The 9,346-nt window shown below is 35.2% G+C and overlaps 1 long non-coding RNA gene across 1 annotated transcript; it reads right to left on the bottom strand.

Moving 5' to 3' along the window:
• Window positions 1-6,136: 6,136 nt before the first annotated feature.
• On the bottom strand, window positions 6,137-7,652 carry LOC106937237 (uncharacterized). The gene is made up of 2 exons (XR_001422347.1): window positions 7,002-7,652; window positions 6,137-6,846 (listed from the first exon to the last, which is right to left on the bottom strand). It is a non-coding gene; the product is annotated as an uncharacterized LOC106937237 (long non-coding RNA).
• Window positions 7,653-9,346: the final 1,694 nt, after the last annotated feature.

Consider the following 9,346-nt stretch of genomic DNA (forward strand, 5'->3'; position numbering starts at 1 on the left):
TAGATTTCAGCCTGGTTTCCATCCACAATTTAAAGGGCTCCTGGGAGGTAACTACCATGACGGTATTAACTCCTCTTTCTGATGGTCAAAAAAGTATTACATCAGAAAAGTTATCTCAGCCTCAGTTTCTAGGAAAAGACAGAATTGAAGTACACTGGTTGGTTCAAGTTTTGTCTAATATCTTCTCTTTGCTGCTGAATTAAACTATGTCCTGTACCTGATAGCTTCATAATTAAAGCTTCAGTTTATTTAACACTTTATTTGAAGGGGTGTGAATAAGACTGACATGACACTGTCATAAACATGACATAACACCTGTCATGAACATGTATAAGACTTCATGAATATTTATGACTGTTGTCATAAAGTGACATTTGGTTAATCATGACACCTTTAATACAAAGTTAACATTATTCAAAATGTCTGTTATAACAACTTGACATTAACCAAGAATCATGTCATAAATATGTCATAAAAGTAGTAATAATAATTTAATTGTTATTACACTATCAAAAGCTTTAACAAAACAGCGATTAATATTCCCACTAACTAAAATAAAGCGAAACAAATAGGACCAACAATAAATATTAATCTTTATTACACTGTCAGATGATTTAATAGTTAATAATTTCTCTTACCTCAAGTAAAGTGAAACAAGTAGCAACAGTTATGAAAATGTCATTAAGTGTTATTACAGTGTCATTAATATTAACTTTTACCTCAAGTGAAGTGAAACAAGTAGCAACAGTTATGAAGATGTTGTTTAGTGTTATTACAGTGTCAAATGCTATGCTAACAGAGTCACTGATATTAAGTCTTACCTCAAATGAAGTGAAACACACTGGACTACTTATAACTACCATCATAGCTGTAGAACAAACCCTTTGTACATTGGAATAAAACAAAAGATAACTTGTTCTTCAAACAGAGGGTTTAACGTCTGGTCAGTATATTGTTACTCTGAAATGCTGATTGAAAAACTAAAACAGAATTACTTATTCTTTAACTTAAGAAAATAGGTTCTTTCAACAGTAACATTTTTTGCTGTGATTGTGTCAGCCATCTCCTTCATTGTAGACTTCCTGTAATGCTCTGAAAACAGGAGATCTTCTTCTTGTCTTCATTTCCTGGAAGCAGCTCTTTGAAGGTGTCCAGAAATGCTCAGAAATTACAGCTGTTCTTGCAATAGTTAATCATGGCGAAAGCCTTTTCATGAATTCAAACTTGGTGAATCTCTTCTGGAGATCTCCTCTTAGTCGGTGATGATTCAATTCATTGTGGTCTCTTAAAAAAAGAACAAAAACAAAAAACAATGTCATCATAATTCAGCATTTATTTTAAAACCATTCCAAAAATGTCCCTTGCTGCACACTGTCAGAATGGTAGACTGGCAGACAAATGTCTAGTTATAAAGTGCAATACAATTATTTCTTAACACAAGTAGCATATTTAACTAAAGCTGAACAAAATTATTCTGATCAAATATTTGTTTGGCAGAAGTTCAGACAGACTGAAACTGTTGTTATTCAGATTGCATCATTTAATGTATAGTTTTAGGGACATGAGTGAATCTTTTCACTTAATGAGTATTCTAAATTATTTCCAACCAGATACTCTGACTTATTGATGTTCGCAAGAAGTTTACTAATAAATAAATAGATTTAACACCAGTTTTGAGTTGTCTAAAACGTAACTTATTAACTCAGCTGGTGAATGTTGATCCTGCTCCCCCTTCCGCACTCACCTGGCCCGTCCCACTCCACTTCACCTGGAGAAAATAGTAATACAAAAATGACTTACCTAATTTTCTTGGGGAATATTTCATCTGCTTCTTTCTCTTTGGTCAAACAGGAACTTCTTTCTCTGGTGGCTGGTCCTTATTAACATCCTCCACACTCGTAGCATGTCTTCATTAGCCAACTTTGTCCTCCCCACCATGTGTCCTTAGGCTAGCCTGGGTCTTCATGTGGCTAAAGTTGCCAAAGCAAAGAACACAAGCACTGTGTCACATCAGCCAAGTTGCTAAATAATACACATAAAGGATAACTTTGACTAACATATTAGCTTTTAATTTGCTAGATTAAAATTGGAGGGAAAAACCTATTTGCCTGCCTTTAAAATAATATTAAGGGCTAACGTTACAGTAATGGAGTTTAATAGCTTTAGCTAACATTAACTTACAGCAAGGTAGGATTGGCTTGAATTGTTCATAGCCAACATTACAAAGAAAGAGAACATAGTCAATGTTATTTTCCCCAAAGAAAGTGTAAAGTTAATAAGACACATACCTCATATGGAAGATTTCTTCTTCACCAACACACTGCACGCCTGTTCGTGCACTGCTGCCTCTCACTGGTGGAGATGGTGTACTGCACTACTTAAAACAGCCTTAAATAATGTTTCAAATGCAAAGTTCACAAGTGTTTTGTAGACATCTTGCTGTAAAACTTGAGGATCAATTAAATTAAGAAATTTAATACTAAACAAAATGGAAGAGTAATATAATATTACCACATAAAGCTATTTTTTAAAGTTTAATCGGTAATATTTTTTATAAAATTTATGTCAGATCATGTTTTCTTGGTTAATGTCAAGTTGTCATAACGAAGACATTTTTGTATAGATTAATGTCATAACGAAGACAATTTTGTCTAGGGTTAGAGTCCCAGTTAAACGACGTTTAATTGAAGTCTGTTGAGATGCTTTGCCAAGGTCGAGAAAGAGTCACACACTGTTAGACAAAGGGCCCATAGTAAAGAGTTACATTTTTGATTCTGTTAGACACCAAGGTCCATTTCTCACGAGAAACAGAAACTTATCAGGCCACAGAGACATGGTGTGATTTCAGGGAGTGTCTTCAGTCCATGTAATCAGCTACCCTCCTCCTTCTCCTTAGACGCTGCACAGACTTTTTTAGAAACTCTTCTCGGATGTAATGGTAAAGCGTCTCCTTTCAGCGCTGAAAGTTAATAAAATAAGTAAAGTCTGAATGCTTTTCTTGGCTGATTTCATGCTCCGTGTGTCAATACAAATTATGATTCATCGATTGAGATTCTCATTCTCAACAATAGATAGATAGATAGATAGATAGATAGATAGATAGACATTATGAATGTAAATTTGCANCGTGTTGCAAAGCACTAAGAGTTCAGAAAAAACATGAAATGGGAAAAAAGTTATTTATTAACTGATTAAGTTGTGTTTTAGATTGTTCTAGAAAAACTAATCAGTCACGGCTGATTAGTGGGTGAACTCACGGATGCACAGTGAACCCACTGATTCTTTACAGCTGACAGCCGCTCCTCTTTCTTGCAGGTACTGCGTACCCCCGCTAAATCTTTTAGGGGTACGCAGTACCCGACCGTAGCCCCCTACTTTCACCCCTGCATAAAATGCCATATACTTAAAGATACAAAGTATAACTTTAGTTGTTCCAAAAAAGCATGTGATAGTAAACTTGGTACACTTCAAATTGTGATTTTCTACAACTTAATTACAGTTAAAATACATTAAGCACCAAATTAGTTGTTCCTAAATAACACACTTCAAGCTAAATAATCCTTAACAAATTTGCAGTGTACTGATAATTTGTCTGGCTTCAAGTATGCTAAGATTTTATATACCGTACTTTGTCTATTTATTTGTCACAATGGCAACACTCTGCCATGACCAACTGGGGGTTTAAGTAGACAGAGCAGATGCTAAGAAAACAAACTGATCTAAGATTAAGGATCACTTCTCTTTTAGCTGTCTTTTTAGATAAAACCATTTTAGTTCAACAGAATTCCTGTAATTTAATAAGAATGCTGTTGAATTACATACATTCTGTGTTAAAGAACACTTAAAAGTTAGTAACAGGAGGAGTAGTATGTCACCCAATGCCTCCCCCCAGGAAAGTGTCAGCGGAACAGATTTCTGAGCAGATGCAGCAACAATGAAAAGGAAATATACTGAGAGAAAATATGAAATAACTTCTAACTTTATGGTAAAAATGTAACTGAAAGTGGTCTGTGTTTGTTTCCCTGGCGGTCTAAGAATAAGTGGTCTCAGAATAATCTAACCCTCTCTAGCTTAATCGAAACAGAAAAGTTTTTACCCGTCTTAACAGTAGACAACATGTCTGCCTCACAGACTAAACCTGGAAGAGAAGCCTGATGGCTGAAAGATCTGCCTCCAATTCTACTTTTTGAAATTCTAGGAACCAGCAATAAACCTTTAGTCAGAGAGCAAAGTTCTCTGTTAGAAACACGTGGAACAATCAGATCTCCGATGCATGGTGGAGTTTGATTATTAAGGGGCTTTTTATGTGAAAAGGGACACTGAAATACAAATATGATCTCGCTTCATAATTGTAATTTTGCTGTAGCATTTTAGATCAGCTGAATGTTTTTACCTACATTTTGTGGACTTCCTGACAGCAAAGTATTAGAGGAGCCTTGAAATAACAAATGCATAGATTAGTTTTTTAGTGTGACTCCTGGACAGGATATTTCTCATTTTTGTAATATTCCAGAGGTGAAAGAATTAAATTTTTGAAACCTGTTTATAATGGAATTTAAATTATATGTCCTAGTCAAAAATAACACAGAAGTTCTTTAATTTATTAATGGAGGGAAATTTAATGCCATCCAGATTAAGTGATTGGCTAAGCAGTTTCATTTTCAAAACGCTTCTCCAAAGACAAGAACTTCTGTCTTGTCAGAATATAAAAACAGAAAATTTTGAATAATCAAGGTTTTTATGTCTGCAAGACGTCTGTAATATACCTAATTGATTGGATTCATCAAGACTTATGGACAAATAAAGTTGAGTGTCATAATCATAACAGTAAAAATGTATTCCATGCTGTTGATGATTTTACCAATCGGAAGCATATAAACTGAGAACTTTGACCAAACACTGAACCTTGTGTTACTCTACAAGAAGCCCCTTAATTGAAACTGGAATCTGTCAATTAAAGGAAAACCAACCATGTTGTTCCCTGGATCACTGTAAGCCTTTCTAAGAGAACAATATGATCAACTACAAGCATCACTGAGAAGAAAAGAACAGAAATAAATTCACTATCTGAGGCCATGTGAATATCATTAGTGACTTTCATCAGTGCTGTCAGGCAGCAATGTACCGTCATGTCTGCCTTCTCACAAACTGATGTTCTTATTTTAGACTGTGGTGGTTGAAAAGAAATTTGCACTAAATCTCACAAACTGAACACATTATCAGATTATCGTTGAGCAAAGTCTCTGGTAAATTATTTTTCTATTCAGTTGGAATTTGTCTATGAGATTTTTGTTTTGTTTTGTTTTGATTTTTAAAGCTTTTTTGGCTCTAGTGGCCTTTACTTTTATAACAAATTTATGTCAGGTCATGATTTCTTGGTTGGCAGTCATGCTTTCATGCCTCTGCTTCATAGTTTTACATCTGGAGTTTTTAGAGATGTAACTGTTACTATGTAATATATTATGCTATTTAATGTATTATCATCATCATCATCATTATTATTATTATTATTATTATTATTCTTAACTAGTTATTTTATAAATCATCTGATTTACAAAATTTTATTTAAACTTGCAATAATACAAGCATTATTACAAGTTAGATACTTAGGAATTTAAAAACAACACTTTTTCATGCTAAAGTAACTGGAACTTGACCAGTGCCTGTCTTAAAAGGATTTATTTCTCTCTTTCTCCAGTTTGGGAATGAAGCTCAGCAACTTGAATGGGCCAAGCGAGAGAGTGAGCGGGCAGAGCGAGATCGACTGAAAAGGCTCAGACAACAGGAACAGGAGGACCTGGAGCTGGCCATTGCCCTTAGCAAGGCAGAGATGTCTAATGCATGACATCTAAATCTAACATGCATCTAACTCAGATGACATTATAATATGAACACATCCACACACACACACACACACACACAACCTTGCACCACCATATTTAACATATAGCTGCAAAACTTGTTTAGATGCATGACAAAAAAAGAGTGATTTAATATACAACATGAGGACGAGGAACTTTTGTATACACTGTGTATTACCACTTTAGTTCTGGATATCAAGACTGATATATTAACTAAATCAAGCAGACAAAACAATTTACCAGGATTTGAGTCCATAGCAGCTCTTTTTTTGGGGGGTACATTCACAATGTGAAAAAACAGCATGTCAGTTAACCTGGCATTGAGCAACAAAGAAGCTAACACAGATGTAGATTCATGTCATAGTGACCAACTGAAGTGGAGAGTGTTTCCTCTTCTAATATTTGATAGAATTTGGTATTTAGTATTTGTGCACAATGCCACAAAAATGATTTAACAAAGAAATGATCAGGTTTAAGAAAATTAGATGATCACTAATAGCAATCAGTAAGACATAACCAAGAGGTAAGATATCAAGATTTTAAGGACTCTAAAATCTTTATCTGATGTACAGAAATGAGGTAGATATTCATTTTTTCACTCTGTTTTTAGAATGCTTTCAAAATAGCTTGATATTCCTCTTTGTGCCACACAAAATTAGCATAGAAGGTCAAGCAAGACAGAATTGTTCAGAAATCCCAAAGTACCAGAGCTCTCTAGAGACACAAACAGTTGAAATCATTTATTTCCATACAGCTGAGAAGGACTCCAAACCAGCCGGGTTGGTTTTATGCCCAGGCCCAATCTCAATCCCAGCTTCAGGCACAACTCAGGTTGGGCTTGTGCCTTGCAATTCTCCAAAATGTGCGAGAGGACACTACAAGTAGACGAGGAAAGTCTTATCCAAGGACACATGACTGAGAAGGACAGAGCAGGGGTCACTCCTGTGTCGTCCCTCCCACAGGTTATAAGGCAAACTCCTACATTCTGAGCCACCAGGCCCCCCATCCCAGATCACACCAAACATTTCCTGATTTAGATCAAATATATTTGTATTTGTATTGTATAACATTTTATTCATGAAATTTTAAAATTCAAAATTCAACAATCATTGTAATATTTGGTAGAATTGCTGTGTAAACTATATACAGGGTCAACGCTAGTAGAATCTGTTTTGTTAGTATGACAAGAATGAGGCAGGTGAGGTTAACGTGTACTTTACTTCACATCACAACTTCCACATACACATTGGTTAATATGTTACACATAAAGATAACTGTACACAACATCTCCCCCTTTTTGAGGAACAGAAAAGGAAATAATCCATCATCAGTTGAGATTAGAGCTTTGTGATTATCACAACTTTGTTGTCCCATGTAAGGATTTTGCTCTATTTGCCCAAAGCTTAAACTTTTGGGCTGATGTTTGAGAAGTCACTTTAATAATTCCTCATCATATTGTTCCCTCACGTTGTTATTTTTCGGGATGTGCCTGAGCTCAGCCCATCTTTCACATCTTTGTGACTAGAAGATGCTAAACTAAACAGTCACAGTATTTTTTTTGACTGGCTTTTAGTCGAGTATTGAGAAATGTAAAGCTCAACATAGAGCTGGCACTATTTTGGGATGCTGTTCTCAGGTTTCCAAGAGAATGTAACAATGGCAAAACACTTGGACACAGTTGGATCAGAGAACAGAACATGTCTCCAAAAAGGTAACACTTTATTTGAAGGGGGGTGAATAAGACTGTCATGACACTGTCATAAACATGACATAACACCTGTCATGAACATGAATAAGTCTTCATGAATATTTATGACTGTTGTCATAAAGCGTCATATGATAAATTATGACACTTTTAATACAAAGTTGACATTATTCAAAATGTCTTTGTTATGACAACTTGACATTAACAAAGAAATCATTACTGATATAAATTTGTTATAAAAGTATTATTGATTGCACTTTAAAGATGAGGTAACTTTATGTTATTAAAGGTAAAGTTTAAACAGTAATGATTTCTTGGTTAATGTCAAGTTGTCATAACAAAGACATTTTGAATAATGTTAACTTTGTATTAAAAGTGTCATAATTTACCGAATGACGCTTTATGACAACAGTCATAAATATTCATGAAGGCTTATTCATGTTCATGGTGTTATATAATGTTTATGACAGTGTCATGACAGTCTTATTCAGCCCCCTTCAAATAAAGTGTTACCTCCAAAACTAACGTATTTGTTCCAGAGTTCATTTGTAAAAATATATTCTCACTTTTCATCATCAGGTGGACTTTCAGCCCGTGAAAGTCCACCTGATGATGATGTAGAACTTGTTTTGTTGTGAAGCTACCAGCATCTTCACAAGGTTTTTGCTTGTATTCTGTGGTTGCAACACATGTTCATCTTTGGGACACAGAACCTCCTATGATGGTCGAGATATTTCCATGCTGGACTTGCATTTAATGTTTGCTTAGAGAAGAATTTCACTTTCAGGCACCTAGAAATAAGTGATGGATAAACCAGACATAGTGGGGTCCAGAATTCTCATGTTGCATATCTTGAAGAATGTTTTTAGATTTTATCATAATGCTACACAAGTATGATGTGTTTGAAGTGATGCCAATATCCACAAGGTGATAGACAGAGTAACAGCATAGCGTGAACAGTTTTTTTCAGTCAGAACTTCTGACTCTGAAAAAGTAGTAAAAAAAAACTTTTTTGAGAATTTTTTTCTTTACTCTGGTAATAAAAATAATATAACAATAATTTTGGTTAAAAAATAAAAACAGAACTGTTTAGTCTGATTTAATAACAGAAATTAAAAGGGGAAAATTGTTTTGCATCATTTTGAATGTAAATATCTGGTTTCAACTGTATATGGACTCCAGCTTGGCTGCATCTTGCAACCCTCCCAGAACAAACTGGGACATCAAAGCTGTAAACATTTGTCAGCTCAATCATGCCCTTCATCCACAGAGTGTATAGAAGCAGCCAACCTCCTGAACCCCAATCACCAATCCCTGAGGATGACTCTCATCCCTGCAAAGGATGCACAGGATCTCTGGGTTTCTCTACTGAACATTATTCATGTGACCCACAAAAAATGTTCCACAAGGGACTTTCCTCCAGCCTGGAGCTTTTCCCCTTCACACTCCTAAGTATTGCATTCCAGAGTGGATGGTATGTTCTTTGGCAGTATTTGGTTTTTTGTTGTTTTTGTTTCTGAGTAAGCAAAGTGTGCAAACCTCAAGTGCTACCTTTTCATCAGAGTTGTGACTTTTCTGCAGGAACTTATTAGTTTGCTTACATGCTGTATAACTTGCTGCATTGAAATTACTACAACACAAAGTCCAGGGACTGGAAATTCCGTCTGAGGTGTTTTCAGATTGTTTTGGTGATACCGTGTAATATGAGGAAAACATATGCAACAAGATGGTGAATGTTTCAATAATAATGTGATTTGCAGTGAAAATACAAATAAGTAAA

Source organism: Poecilia latipinna, unplaced genomic scaffold (assembly GCF_001443285.1).
Source record: "Poecilia latipinna isolate Pla-1442-1.1 unplaced genomic scaffold, P_latipinna-1.0 Scaffold2300, whole genome shotgun sequence".
In the NCBI taxonomy this organism is placed as follows: Eukaryota; Metazoa; Chordata; class Actinopteri; order Cyprinodontiformes; family Poeciliidae; genus Poecilia; species Poecilia latipinna.